The following is a 16610-nucleotide window of genomic DNA, read 5'->3' as shown; positions in this document are numbered from 1 at the left end:
GCTCGTCTTTTTATGGATGAGAGCTATACATAGCCGCATTAATTCATAACCAAGAAAGGCATTAAATTTAATGATTTGAAAGTCACTCTTCCAACCTTGCTCAACTGTGATTTGAGGTCATGGAACATTAGAACACGCGTCAGTTATACTTAGAACAGAGATCCAACCTTTAACCCCCTCGTCTGGAAAATCAACTATTAATTTATACAAGTAGAAATCGTAATTTCTTAAAAACTTTAAGTACAATAGAAGAAACTAACATGCGGCCATTTGTACTGCTATTCAAGTTTCATAATTAAACAATTTATTTATAATTGATTATAACCTAAAAATAGTAGGGCGGTTTTGCTTTACTCATTTCAGGAGGTATTATTTAATAGAATAATATATGTTATTTTTTTATATTATATTTTTTTTATTGGGTTATTAGTATGGATGGTAGGTTAACTCAAGTTTTTTAATTAATTTTTTTTAATTAGGTTATTAGTATGGAGGGTAGGTTTAGCATGTTACCTCAAGTTTTTTAATTAATTTTTTTTAATTTTATTTTTTAATATTAGATTAATTAAAAAATAAATTTTATTATTTATTTTGTTTATCTTTTATTATATTATTTTAATTTTATAGTTTACAAATAATATTTAACAGTGAACTAAAAAACCATCTTACAATTAAATTAAACATAACCCGCGGTATAGATGCTCATGGGTTTCTGAACTCGAGGAATGTACGCTAGCTTCTTAAAGGAACAGGACAGCAGGATGGTTATCATCTCAAGAGTGTCTCCGACTCAGACAAATCTTAATTAGTTGTAATAGCACAGTACGTAGCCCTATTACAAAAATCAAGGAAAAAAAGTGGAAGCACTATGTTTTAGAAAGTTTGAACAATCAAACCTTAATAAATACATGCTCAAATCCCCAAGAGAAGTCTCGATGACGAACACAAGCAAAGTGACAAATGAACTCGTGAGAGTGAAGAAAATCACATCGGAGATGGAATTAGCATGCCGTAATTTACTCGAGCTAGACATGCCACAGTAAATCTTGGGGGTGGCGACCAAATTATGCTGGCATTTCAAGCGACAATGCCATCATTAATCGTGACAAATCGTGACTTATAAGCTCACTGAACTAGAAGAGTGTTCTTATGTGATACATGAATCTTCTCGAGGATGCCTTACTCTAGCTAGGAATGTTATTGGGTGGCGCAAGTCATGTCACTAAGATTCAAATTCTTACATGGATGTTCACGGAAATTTGAATCAGTTGATATAATTAATGAGTCTTAATACACTATCATCAGCTGTTATAATAAATTTACATGATATGATTGGTTTGATTCATACGAATCTGATGTATATTAATGATTTATATATAAGGATTATATTTTGAGAAATATACTAAATTCAATCCAAGATGAAGGGTTTTTTTCCTCTCCCATCAATGCACAAAAAAACACTTGAAAGGCAAGAATAAGGTTTGACAAAAGGGATAAAAATGGTTAGTTTAATCAGGGGCAGAGCTGGGACTACCTAACAAGAAGGGCCAAAAATAATATAACAAGTATAAATTTTTACACATTAATATATAAAAGTAAAATTAACATATTAAAAAAATAAATAAAAAACAGTAAAAAATAATTAAATTGAACAAGTTATATTTTTATTTTTACAACTTGGATGAAGAGATCATTTTATATTCAATGATAATTAATTAATGAAATAATAATTTATTATTAGATAACTTATTACTTATTATATTTAAATACTAAATAAAAAATATCTAAAATATTTTACAATGGTATCTTGCAGGGTCCCGGGCCACTCCTTGATTCCGTCTCTGAGTTTAATGTTCAAACTAACTAGTTTGTTAATAAGTCATCGATAACTAATTAATCTACAGGATGAAACTATTTGTTAGAATTTATGGACAGTAATTGGGGATAGCGATCAGCAAACTTTGGGCGGAAAATTCATTCATTTTCTAACTTTATCCCATACATACTGGGAGAAATTGCTCGAAAGAGTTTTATATCTACATTAGATTCGGAATAGGTTAGAAATTCACTGCAAACAACTGTAAATATTAATTATAACTACAAAATATATGTAAATATTAAATATGCGTGTGTTTAAAAAAGTTTAGTTGTGTAATATCAAAATAAATATTGTTTTTAGTGTGTAATTAGTTTTAACTCAAATCTAACAGCTAATCTATTTTGAAGTTAAATTTAACTGTTAAAAAAATATTTTTTAAAAAAAGACTACAATTAATGATATTTTGAAAATGATAACATATAATTAGGTTAAGGAACAATCAAGATGGAGATTATGTTTTCATCTCGCCTTGTTCGGGCCCTCGATACTTTATGTTAGGTTTCTTGTTGTTGTCGAATGGAATTCTAAAGGGATTTTAAAATCTCTTCAGTTTTCGTAACTCCCATTCTAGATTAGAAATAAAAAAAATCAATTTCATGGCATCAATATTCTTTAAAAAAAAAATAGCACCAATATTTATTTTAATTTTAGGCAAGCCCGTGTACTTTCCAAGTTCTCGCCCTCCTCCTTATTTTAATTGTAGGCAAGCCCATGTCCTTTCCAAGTGCTGGCCCGCCTCTTTTAACGCAAAAAAACAATTGCTATACAAGATAGTTCTCCGTCCCTTTGACGATTTAATTCGAGTTTAAAGGAAATTAATTTGAATGAATATTACACATTCATACATATACGGACATGTATACATATACGTATCACACACACATATGTATGTATGTATGTATGTGTGCGTGTGTGTGTGTGTAATATTTATAATTTTTTAGATGATGGATATGAATGTAGATACATAAAATCCAATAAATATAATACGAATATTTAATTTGTTAGCTGTTAAATAATAAAATATGAAGAAGGGAGAAACCCGACCCGGTGCTATCCAACCTCATGATAATAAAGGCTTACCTTTCCCTTTTGATGTGTTAATAAACTTGGGAGCCCATGGTCCAATGGCCAATCCCAAGAACTGGACCTCAAGCCTCTGAGTGGGTTGCTGGCAAATCTAAAACAAAACATTCAAGGGAAATTGCAGTCGTAAGTATATATTTCAATTCGAGCGATTTCAAGTTAGATTTGATAATATTAATACTTTATTCATTATTTATCGGACAAAATTACTATCTAAAAAATGCTATTATTAAAGTTCATCGAGATTCGGATCAAATTGCCATTAATGCTACTTACTGACTGCATCAGCCCGAGCTGAGTAGAAACGTGAAAGAGACGGGCACGGTGCTGCAACCGTCTTCAAAACCAACTCCATAACGTACCGGGTCTGCTGTCTTAATTAATTTAATTTATACCTGTTTATTTTTATATTTTAAAAATATTTTTTAAAAAATTACTTTTTTATTTAAAATTAATATTTTTTAATATTTCTAGATTATTTTGATATACTAAATTTAAAATTAATATTTTTTAATATTTCTAAGTTATTTTGATATACTAATTTTAAAAGTAATTTTTTAAAAAAAATATATTTTTAATATATTTTAAAAAAACATATATATATTTAAAAGCAATCATAATCACCCACCTAAAACAAGCACTTAAACGGATTGGACTGAAGGAATTCAGTGGCGTACATGAGGACATATATAGAAGCGACATGTACCTTCTTAATTAGGGTGATACAGTGGTTTTACCAACCATAACTAGAGGATCGTAGCCCTCAGGGCTTCAGTACATATTGCAGGCACATGGTGGGGCTCACCACAAACAATCCATGGCCCTCCACATGTTGTTCTTGGGGTTTTATAATTTGCAGTTTAAATGGGCCCTGGTGAAAAGGACTCGTTGTTTTTCGTTAGGGTTAAAGTTAAAAGCTTTGCTATCAATCTTCCTGCTGGACATTAAAGTTGTTTATTTCTAGAGGGTCCTGCTGGACATTAAAGTTGTTTATTTCTTAAGGGGGAAAAAAAAGAAAAAAAAGAAAAAAACAGAGCGATGACGAGAAGAACATTAGAGAGTTGACTGGATCCTGATTTAAACAGGTTTTGATCTTGACTTGTATAGTAATGGCACATGTACATTGTACATAGCACTTCAATTAGAACATTGGTTTAGGACAGAACACGCAGGCATCAAATCAAAGGTTGTACATTGAAATATCTAGATGCTGGTTAATGGTAAAGATTTGAGATTAAGGGGTTTGCTTCCTCTGTTGTCTTAGATTCGAGTTCTTGGTTACTCATATAATGGTCACTAGAGGCTTACATGGTCGTTAACTTCAGGGCCCGTGGGATTAGTCGTGGTGCGCGCAAGCTGACCCGGTCACCCACATTAATCTAAAAAAAGATTGTACATCGAAATACCCGAACACCCACGTTAATCTAAAAAAAAGGTTGTACATCGAAATATACAATAAATTAAAAAAACTAAACCTGTTAATTAGTTAAATATTTAGGTCTTGAGAAACGGTCCAAGTCTGCATGTGAAAAATAAGTGCTTATCAGAAATAACCTTTATATTAGCTAACAAATTGAGTCCTAATCATGGATTGATTAATTTTTTTTTAGTGTATACCTACGTTCTTTTTCAAATGTCAAATGTCATCTATTTGTTCGTCATCTAATATATTCATTTTACAAGTGTCTAATGATCCACGATGAGAGAGGGTGTGATTTGTTTGAAGCAAAACTTGTCAATTCCATCCTCTACAAAGTTAAGGAATCTTTATTAAAAATATAATTGCAATAATTTTTTAAAATATCTTTTAGTTGTTTGAAACAAAATTTGTCAAGTCCCTCCTCTGCAAAGTTAAGGAATCTTTATTAAAAATATGATAGAAATTATTTTTTAATATATTTTTATGTTAAAAAATTTATTTTTGATTTACATAAAAAATACAAAACAAATTAAAAAATTACTTTTAAAAAAATATCATTTGTAGCGTAATTTCAAACTTCCCATAAGTTTGCAATTTTGCGTATATTCTTATAGGATATTCGAATTCGAGATGGTCCCGCCTTCATTCAAGAATCTAATGTTCCAAGGACGCGAGGGTCTGAGAGTGAATGGCCATATGACTTTCTGTTTATAATAATTAAACTCATGATGGCCTATAAAACCGTAATCTGAAGGTTTGTTAGAGATGGTAATTAAGTGCATATGCTCGTTACATTACTTTAAAACTAGTTTGATGAAATATTTTTTTTAGAAGTAATTATTTTTAGTTTGGTTTAATTTTTTTTAAAAAAAATAATTAAAAAAAAATAAAAATTTTAAACTGAAATTAGTTTGAACCAACCGGTTTTAGTTCGATTTGGTTGAATTTTTTAATATAAAAACTAAAAAAATCTATGTTGAAATCGATGAAGAATTTTTAAAAATCTTTTCTATCTTTTCTATAACTTCTCCCGCTTCCCTTGTTATTCGATGTAAACCTCATAATTTTAAAAGCTTAATTACTCAACAAACAATAAATTTTAAACATGTAATAACTACAAGTAAATAAAATACAGCAAAGAATCATTTTATTATTTTAAATCAATTTTTAATAACCACAAATTCTTCTCCCTACATTACAAAATGGTTATGAAAGAAACTTAAAGATCAATATAATTAAAATTCTAATTTTAAACTGTCAAAACATTGATATTTTTTCCTAAATCCTAAAATATTTACCCCCTGATTTTTAGTTGTCCATGGTCCGTTGTGGCTTGTAGGCCTGAGGAAGCCTTGACGAGTGACCTATTTGAAATGGGCTAGTTAGGTAAAGAAATTATATACCATGTACCATTTTGCAATTTTATATACCTTCTCTTTTCACAATTTGTTTTGCTTGGTCTGAGAACCACTATTATAAAGTCCAACACGGTCGGTGGTTGCATCAGAAGCCTCCACCGGTCAATGTTGAAGAAAAATAAGGAAATGAATCGAATTTTATTAACCTGATAAAAAAGTAGACTGGCCAACAATTAACCCAAATAAAACAAGTAAAAAACCGTTGGTTTTTTTTTTTTTTTAAGTAAAAACTTAGTTAGATCGGCATAGTTATGATCCTTCAAAATTGTTTTTTGAGTTAATCATGCTTAACCTCTTAACTTGTGAACCAGCAAATGCATTGAGTCAATTATATACTGATTTCTTAAGTTATAAGTTATAAAGGTATTTAAAAGTGTGATAATAATTATTTTTTAAAATATTTTTATTTTGAAATTTAATAAAATAATATATATTTTTTATTTTTTAAAAATTATTTTTTACACTAAAATGATTTAAATATATAAAATTTTAATTTTAAATAAAAAAATATTTAATTTTAAAAAAATACTGTTGTAACACAATTTCAAATAACACATGACATTAGCAATATTCTTTCCTCCACAGGCAACTAAGTTGTGGTTAGGTTTTTTTTACTGTATATCAACTTATAAAATATTATTTATTATAATAATTTTTTTATTATTTTTTTTTAATTTAATTTTTTTTTAACAATTTGGTTATTCTAATTTCATGACTTTTATTATTGGTTTAAAGAGTCAATCTGATTGATTTAAATTTTTTTATTTTAATTGATATTTTTTTAATTTCATCATTCAACATTAAGTTAGTTAAAAATTAAGTTTTATAATTTTTTTAATTTACTTTTTATTAGCTTATATCAACTTTATAACCTGAATCATGAGTTTTTAAGAATTAATATGAGTTAAGTCAAGTTATTTTATTTTATTTTTTAAATTAATTTTTTAAATTTAATTTTTTATAAATAAATTAATTAATAATTAAGTTTAATAATTATTTTTTACCTAGGTTATCCTAGTTTCTTTGATTTTTTTGTAAAAGTTTTGGAAGTTTTTTAATCCGTTCAGTGAGAATTTTAAATAAATGAAGGGTGATATGCTTTTCAAAATCTTAATTAGAGTAGAAAACAATACCTTTCTGGATTAGATCTGATTCAATTATTTTTTTTTAATAATCTATTAAACATCTAAAAATAACAATAACAATAATTTCAGGCAGTGCCGCGACGACGCGCTGCCACGTTTTCTAGTTTTCATTAAAAAAAGATCATAGCAGCCGCGAATAAATAAAATTTTGGACGAGAGGATGTAATGCATCCTCAAATTACATGTTGACAACTCAGCCACTCATTGCCACATTGAATCTCGGAAGAAGGAAAAGGATCATGTCCTCGTCTCCACTCTACATAGTACATAGCCGCAGAGATGACTATAACCATTTTAAATATATATATATATAATCTCAGGCGCCTGCAGACAGGATGCACGTTCAACTAGATAAGTTCATACCTCCATGTATCATGCCTGGCAGGCACCCATGTTGTCTCTTAGCTCAAAATCGCCGTCAATGAAAGCGGCATTATTGGCTTTTCTGACCCACCAAAAAATTATGATATCACAGAAAGGAGGCAGTGGCCGAGTAACATATCACCTCTAAAACTTCTCCAGGATATACTCTATCGGAGGTGCCACAACAATTGCTCTTTTTTCAAGGTTTTTCTCTTTACATTTTGAATTCCATGGATATCCATCTTCTTTTTTAGGGGGTGATATTCTTCGTTGTAATGATTGTGGTTGTGGTAAAAACAATAAAAGTTCTTTTAATCACAGCAAATACCTCAAAACGTATGACGATGAGAGGTGTAGTTGCTAAAAAATTTGTAACATAGCCCTGCTCTGGCTCTAGCCTTGGTGTGTTTAGAACTTGTGACATGCACCTTTTTATGGCTGATTTACGATATGATTTTTTATTGTCATCTTTGTGTGGCCAAGGATGAGATCTAGGTAAACAAGTGTATTTATACATCATATCTTGAACTTTTTTTAATAAAGAAAAAGATATATTATTGATAGAGAAATTATTGTACTGTAATAAGCTAATCATGATGATTATATTGATTATTATATCATGTCATAATTATTATGTCAAGTGCATTACTCTGAAAATATTAGTGATATTATTATATCATGTTATAGTTATCATGTCAGGTGCATTACTGTGAAAATATTAGTGATATTATTATATGTTATAATTATTATGTCAAGTGCATTACTATGAAAATATTAGTGATAAGTGATATTATTGGTGTGGAAAATAGTGCATAAATACATAAAAAAAATATGTATGTGTAAAAAATTATATACATGAAAAGTTGCGGTGTATTTAACCTAAATAGATGGAAAAATTCTAGTTAAATTCCGTCATTCTTAAATAACTACATTTTTTTTTTATTCCGCCCTAGAATTATAAATTAGAAAGCTAAATAAAAATTTAAAAAGTTGCGTGGGAGATGGATTGAATTGTTAATTAATTGTCAAATTTAATATTAACTTCATTTTCTTTGGATGCGTGGGCAATTTGACAATAATTAATCAAGTCTGAACCCTAAAATTTTACAACTACACAATGCAACGATCCATCTTTTGTCCCCGTTTTCTCTCTCTTCCCTCATCCATAAATTTCTTATTATTTCATCGCAGATAAAATAAATATTTACTTTATTATCGTTGAAGTTCCCTTGGCAGTAAAGAGATACAAAATGAAAAGTATCAGTTTTTTTCTTTATCAAAAGAATTAGTTAGTCATAAATTAAGGATCTCGTTTACACAAAACATAAAATACTAGTGTGAAACTATATATCTTCCCTTTATTTGATTTTCGTTTTTATTTTTGTGCCTTTCTGATGTACAATTTGCTTGGCTATTACTTTGCTTCCGAGTTGTTGTCCAAAAAACCAAACTACTACCCTTATGGTTAGAGTTGTTGTCCAAAGCTCCAACAACTGCGGGGAAAAAACGGCATCCAAGCTTTCTCCGTCCGCCCTCCTGAGCTTTCACGATGGGCTGGCTGTGCCTCAGTAGAAGCAGTTTGCGAGTACATTTGGAATGGTTTTAAAAACGAACTGATTTTAAAAGAAAAAAAAATATTTTTTCTATGTTTTTGAATTGTTATTGATATTAAAAATAATTTTAAAAATATATATTTTAAAAAACAATAGTGATATGAATTTGAGTCATGCATAGAGAATAGCAGGCCTCCGAGAGGAAGAGTCTATTAACTTGATTGAAAACAAAGCAGGAATTAATTACAAGGTTATAATTATGCCCTTTATGCATACAGCGTAGTTCCTGTTATTGCGTATTAAAAGTACATCGTATCGTTCGAACTCCATTAGCAGGCAATGTTTTCTTTATGTGCCTTGGATTCGGCAATGGAGTGAAATGGGCAATTAGACATGAGGGCCATTAGGACCACTAGCTCCACCATTGTACTACAAAAGTCGGGCAGGCCACCAAGCAGAGCGGTGGTCCTCTCATAACAGTCTGATATGCTCCTAATAATCTTAGCTGCGTTGACAATGAGAGTGCGAGGGGCCATCACCATTTTATACCTAACCTCATTAATGATAATGCAAGGATGTGGATGCCTATTACCTCCTTTTCTTTACCGTTTTACTCCCTCCCTCCCTCCCTCCCCTCTTCTCTAGCAGTTTTTACCTCTTGGTGCTTTAACTTAATTGGTCATGCCGAACGAAAAAATACTAATTGAGTTGCGGAATTCACCGTTCATTCCACCCATACCACAATATTTTTTTCATTGATTTTCTTAGCTTTATTCTTAATATGAGGTTAATTATAAATTTTAGATTTATAATTTATTATAATTTATTTTTTATTAAGTTATTTTTGTTTTATAATACAAGTCAAGGGTCTAATAAATTAATTCAAATTAGCACAAGTTACTTTTTTATTTTAAATTATTTTTGTTTTAATTTCATCATTTAACATTAAACAGATTAAAAATTTGAATTCATAATTTATTTTAATTTTTTAATAGAGTTATCATAATCTCATAATTTAAGTTAAGTATTTGATAAATTAATTCGAGTTTATCTGAATCAATTTCATATGTTGTCAACTTAATATTTAAAAAAAGATGTTATCTTATATATTTTTTTATAGTCACATAATTTTTTTATCAATTATTCAAATTATTTTTTAACTAAGTTATGTTGTAAAATTTGTCATAGGCTTGGGATTTGTGCAAGTGTTTATTTATTTAGTTATTATTATTGTATTATTTCTATTTTTATGATATTGTTAAAATTGAAGATAAATATTAAGATAAAATTATTATGGGGTTATTTTACTTTGCTTTTGCATTGTTGGAGTCCTCTGATTGTTGCTGGAAAACCTCTTTGAGGATTTAAACAATGACATTATTAGGAATTGCATCAAATAGATTTTCAGCATTTGATGTTGATTAGTTCTTTAATTTGACAATTTTTTCCCCTTTCTTCATTTTGCGACTTCTTATGTAGTTTGGTATGAAGTTTTTGTGAAAATGGTATGGAATGCAATATTTTAATATTCTTTTTTATAGTGTCATGAAAATACTTGGTTAATTGAAATCATCGTGAGAGATTTTATATACTTATTCATGTTTGACATCCCTTTTCCTTTAATTTTTGTTTGACTATTAATTTATTTTATGAAATCAATAAGGTTTAATATACAAAAGTAAAAGAATTTAAAATTAGCTTTGAGAAAATATTTTAACTCTACATTAAAAAATAAAAAATATTGTTTACCAGAACAATATAATGATGATTTTATCTCTTTATCTAAATAATTTAATATTTATTTTTAAAAATATTAAAGTTTTTTCACATAAGTTGTTAATTATTATCCGTTTGACTAGAAACAAATAAGTGTTTTAAAGTTGCATTTATACAGTGTTTTTTCATTGTAATTATATAATGAAATGATGAAGATACAATGAGGGGCAAAAAATCTAAACCAACATCAAGAGGTATTTTTGTGTTTGCACACTGTTTTTTTATTTTTGTTATTATACTGTTATATAAAGGGCAAGTTGGTTTGAGCAAATATAAAAATAAAAATAAAAAGCATCATGCAACAATCAAAATGCCCTAAAAAAATGAAATCAAGGGGCTTCATGATGGTTTTTTTGTTATTACGAAGTTAGCTCGAGAGTAATTGAGTATTTGATCAAATAAAAAATATAAATGTTATTATTTTTTGGTCTTTTTTAAAAATTTTATTAATTTTTAAAATTATTTTTCAATTCAAAATAATGATATTATATTTTTTATTTTGGTCCTCATTGTTTTGATATCTAATATTTTTATTGATTTTTTTATAAAAATTATTATTCTTTTCAATTTCACCTTCCAATCAAAAACTTGTTTTTATTTTTTTATTCTATTTCCTATCCTCATCTCTTTGATTTTTCTAAGGTTAGTTTTAATTTTTTTTTTCAATTTCAACCTCCAATATCTAATTAATTCAGATTTAAACTTTATGATTTTTTCAGATAGGGTACTTCAAACTAATGACCCAGATCATATATTTGAAAAGTTAACATGAGTTTTTTATTTAAAAAAAAACATTATAATTCTCACAAATTTTTTATTTGGTTAGTACAATCTCGTAATCTAGGCTACGTATTTAATAAGATATTTAGGGGTGGCTCAACCCTGATTAACAAAATTACAGGTTTGTCATGCTAACTTGGGTTAATCATAACTGATTTTTTTATGCCCTTTTCTTACCCCTTTTTCATTCTTCTATTTTTAATACGTTGTAAATGAAGATATTTTATTTGTCCTCTTTTGAAAAATAATATTTTTTCTTGAGTTATCTTAATAACTTTTGTTTTCAAACAACACCTCGAAATAATTCCTCGAGCGGGAGATTCAATTAATCAAGATTCAGAAGATGAAATTGCACTTCAACCGTCAATGGGTTTAGCTAGAACATTTATAACACGACCCAAATATGCCTCACTCACTGGTATCTGAGCAATTTTTCCTGTTGCTTTTACAGAACTTCCCTCTTGTATCATCAAGCCGTCACCCATTAATACAACACCAACATTATTTGATTCCAAATTAAGAGCAATGCCTATCGTACCCTCTTCAAATTCTACCAATTCACGTGCCATTACTTCATCAAGACCATAAGTACGAGCAATGCCGTCACCTACTTAAAGTACGGTCTCAGTATTTACAATCTTTACTTCCCTATTATATTGCTTAATACGTTCACAGATAATATTACTAATTTTGTGAGCTAGAATGGTTACCATGAGTATTTTTTAAAAAAAAAATTGGAAAAAAAATAATGCCAACTATAATTTTAATTTTTTTTTTGGAAAAAAAATAATACCTACTATAGAAGGTCTAATTAATTATTTCTTTCATTGCCCCAAACATGCCAATGTTGGCACTAATAATATATAAATGTAACTCGTTGGTCAAACAACTATTACTCATCTATTGTCATTTTTTTTTCTTTTTTTTTTGACTAATTTTAAATAAATACAACTTATTTAATTCAATGGGGTTCATGATTTAAATCACATATTTGTCTTTCTCTTTTTAAAACATGCATATAACACCAAGACATCAATTTTTACACAGAAAAAAATAGCCCGGCTCCAAGCAAAATACAACCACCAAGACTAGGATATACAATTTTATGTCTATGATTTTTTATATTTTCTTTTCTGATCATAACTCTATTTTTTACCCCTTCATGTTGCTTTTTTCTTTTATCCAATTTCATGTCCAAACACAAAGTCTTCATAAATATTTTTTTACTTCTCTTTCTTTTTGTGAAAGTTTATATTTTCTTTTCCTAAAATAAAAAAAAAATCCTCCAAACTTTATCAAATATCTCAATACGTTTTCTTATGAGCTTTCTCTTCCTCCCGAATATATACATTTTTTTTCCATGACATTAAAACTTGGACATAAATCCTAAGAAGATTCATTGATATTTTATTTGCTTTTTATTTTTTATATGCACAAATGACATGAAAAAAAAAGACATCTTGCTTTCTTTTTTTAACATGTGGCATAGACTGATTAATCAATTACGAGTCAACTACAAACATAACTTTTAGACTGGATACGAGTCAACTACAAACACGTTGTAGAACAAAAAGAGAGCATATAATTAATTATATACAGACTGAATACTTTTCTATGCCGTCACACTGCGACCAAACATTAACCATTGTAACTGTCTAGTATTGCTGACAATAAAATAAAATAAAATGTCAACTGAGACATGCACCTTCATGTTGCAGAAAGAGTGAGAATCCATTTTTTTTAATTTTTTTATCGCAGAACATGTTCCTAATCTCTTTTTCTTTTTCTTTTTTTTTTCCAAGTAGTCTAATTTTTTTTTTTAATTTTAAGTTAACTGAGAATTAGCTTCACAATTTCTAATTTTAGGTTGGACTTTCCTGTAGCTATTTTTCATTTAAAACTAAGTCTTCCTATTAAGTTTTATTCAATTTTATGGGTGCAATTATACTTTTTTAGCAATTAAAAACACGTCAAAACTTCTGAATGCCTCCCCCTAAAATATCAACACAATAAAATAATTTTAAAATTAAAAAATAAGTTTAAATAACATTTTTTAAAAATTTTAACAAAATTTTTATTCTGACCGCACTTCCAGACAAGACTAATAAGGACTGTATCATTTAACTTTTTCATGGCTAATCTGCGAAGTTTTGCGTTCATAGATTAGTGAAATGAAGGAAATGAAAATTAATTAGTTGAAAAGTAAAGTAAGCACCACCATAATTAACTCAAATTGCCACCTCAAAAGCAAGATCTTCCCCCCCAGGAAATCAAGGAGAGAGGTAACCAAGTGGGATTATTTTACTTACTGCTAATTGCAAATGGAATTAATTCATATGCCTTACGGTCCCTCCATGGATCTGTCGTACGGAGAGATGGATATCACATGAGCAGCATCGTTTAAATAAATTAACTTCCAGCTGATGATGACTTGCACTGGGCAGAGATCGCATTAGTGGCGAGTCCCAAAACCCTTTCCATGATCTGCCTTAAAATATGAAGTGAAAGCACGTGTGGATCTGAAGATTCTGAATATCTAACCTAAAACAATATAACGAAACAAGCAAATCGATGGATATCATTCATGAAATTAATTGCCTTTCTTAACCTTGCTTTTACACACCGTATTAAAAACATTTGGTTTTGCATAATTAAGATCTTGCTCGCAAGACCGATGCATCTTAATTACAGTCCATGTTTCTACTGGTTTCCAACTCATAATTGCCCAATCACCAGCATCGATTTCAAGGAGAAGACAAGGGATCCGGGTCATACATATTTAATACCTCATGGTCTGTAAATACTACGTACGACCTCTGATATACCAGACAAATATGTGCCATTAACATATAGTTTAATCTTGGATTGAGTTCTTAAATGAAAGATGATTAGCATATATTATTATAAACATAAGTCTCAACACAACTTCGTAAATATGTTCAGATGTAAAAAATATCCGTTCATGTATGGAAAATTAATGATTCAATACAGCTCAATTAATATAAACAAATATAATATAACCAAATATAATTCACAAATTACTCAGCATAAATTAAATTATGACAATATTCAACGCGCATTAACAAATCAAAACCCACCAAACATGCCATAAATGATTATAAAAACAAGTAAATCACAAATTAGGTTCAAAACTAACCCTTCACGAGTCGCAAGAGATGACCGGAATGAGAAGAAAGTTGATGGAAAAGTAGGAAAAAAAAAACACTAGCACGTGGGATGAATGCACCGTGAAGCTACCAATGGCGTGTTTTTCTCGTGCTCCAATTAGTCTACGGCTGGCTGAGCTGGTCCACCGGCTGCTCCTTCTCTCCGTTTTACTTCATACATTGACAATGTTTGGTGTGTGAGATCGGTGGTTACAAAGTTCTAGTTTCTTCTATTTCAACATTGCACTATTTGTTTTTTTTAATGCCTTTATGTTGCTCTTGTTTCCACTGCTGGCTGATGGGAGTAATTGCCATGAGTGGTGCTTAGTGGCTGCGTGGAGGTTAGCAGGGAGTGGTGGAGTTATTTTTGGTTAGAATCTTGTTGGGTTTATAGCTTTAGAGGGTGTTTTGGAGTGTGCAGTGGTTTTTTTTTTAAAAAAATTTATTAAAAAATATTTATTTATTTATTTTTTAAATTATATTTGACATCAACACATCAAAATAATTTTAAAAAATAAAAAATAATTAAAAATAAAATTTAATAAAAAAAAGTTTGAAATTCACTGCTAAACACTCAATATAGACTAGTTTGCATAGCAAGCCGTTGGGAAAAGATCGGACAATTAGTTTTTTTCCTTTTTTATTTTAGGCTAGGGTTCTTGCAAGTATTTCCTTCTTTAAGTTTTACGTGCCTCTTTCATTTATATTGCCTAAGATTCTTTGCAAAATATATAAATAAAAAAAACTAAATTGAAAAAATAATGTTATATTGTTTTATTCTTAACTATAGATTTCTAATCAATTAGTTTTTTTTAATGTGTAGGATCTCTCTCAATTTGCTTAATTCCTGTTTTTATTTTTATTTTTATTTTTATTTTTCTTATTTGTATAAAACCCTATTATTATTATTATTATTATTATTATTTAGTACATAAGAACATCACTCCCTTTGGTCTCCTTTCTCCTCTTTTTTTTTATTATTATGATACAAATTGAATTAAATATCAAAATTTAAATTGAATTGAAAATATAATTATTGAGAACACATAGAAAAACTAACCGTTGTCTTCTTTTTATAATTCTTATGATATAAAATCATTGAAAAATCTATATATTTTTTATTGTGTATAGTAACTTTATAAACAAGAATAATAATAGAAATTTGTTTTTAAATTAAACAGTCTTGTCACAACCCTCGAAACAATTTTAAAAAATAAAAATATTTTTGTTAGTTTTATTCTAATTATAATGTACTTTCACTTTTTATAATTTTGACGTACTCTATATTTTCTATATCACAAGGCGTGATGTCCAATGTACGTGTGATCTCATCATCAGATTAATTTCTGTAGACTAGTTTTGATTAGTTTAAAACACGTAAATTATCATACAATTGAAGTCGTATTTGGTATTGTAGTTATTTTTATAATTATAATTTTAAAAAAGTTATTTTTAGTTAATGTTAATTTAATATTTATATATATTTAGTTAAAAATATGATTGAAATTAAGATTGAATAAAAAAATAATTTAAAATGTTTGGCTAAAAATATATTTTAAATTGAGTCTATAAAAATAACTAAAAAAGATATATATTAATATTGATGATTTTTAATTTAAATATTATAAATTTAACTATTACTATTGCATCATTTAATAAATAATACTTTATATCAAATATTTTTATTATTTCATTAATTTATTTATAATTTTATCATATATGAAATTCATTTGATAAGAACCATAGTTTCTATAATATTTTGAATGTATAACAAAATTAAGTAAAATATTATTAAAATTAAAATTAAATTTCATAAGTTCTAGGTTATTATCTAATATATTTTTAATATTAAATATTAATTTTTGAATTAAAATATAATTAAAAAATTATTAAATCTGACACTTAAGATTTGATTATATGAATAGTACCTAGATAAGATTCACCTGTACTGTACTATATTCACGTGAATAGAATCAAGTAAATTAATTTATTTGGCACAGGTGCAGCCGCATGAGAAGTAGTTAAA

This window comes from Populus euphratica, unplaced genomic scaffold, assembly GCF_000495115.2.
Source record: "Populus euphratica unplaced genomic scaffold, PopEup_1.0 scaffold25.1, whole genome shotgun sequence".
Taxonomy (NCBI): Eukaryota; Viridiplantae; Streptophyta; class Magnoliopsida; order Malpighiales; family Salicaceae; genus Populus; species Populus euphratica.
The sequence above is the reverse complement of the archived record's forward strand: the minus strand, read 5'-3'. Positions refer to the sequence as shown.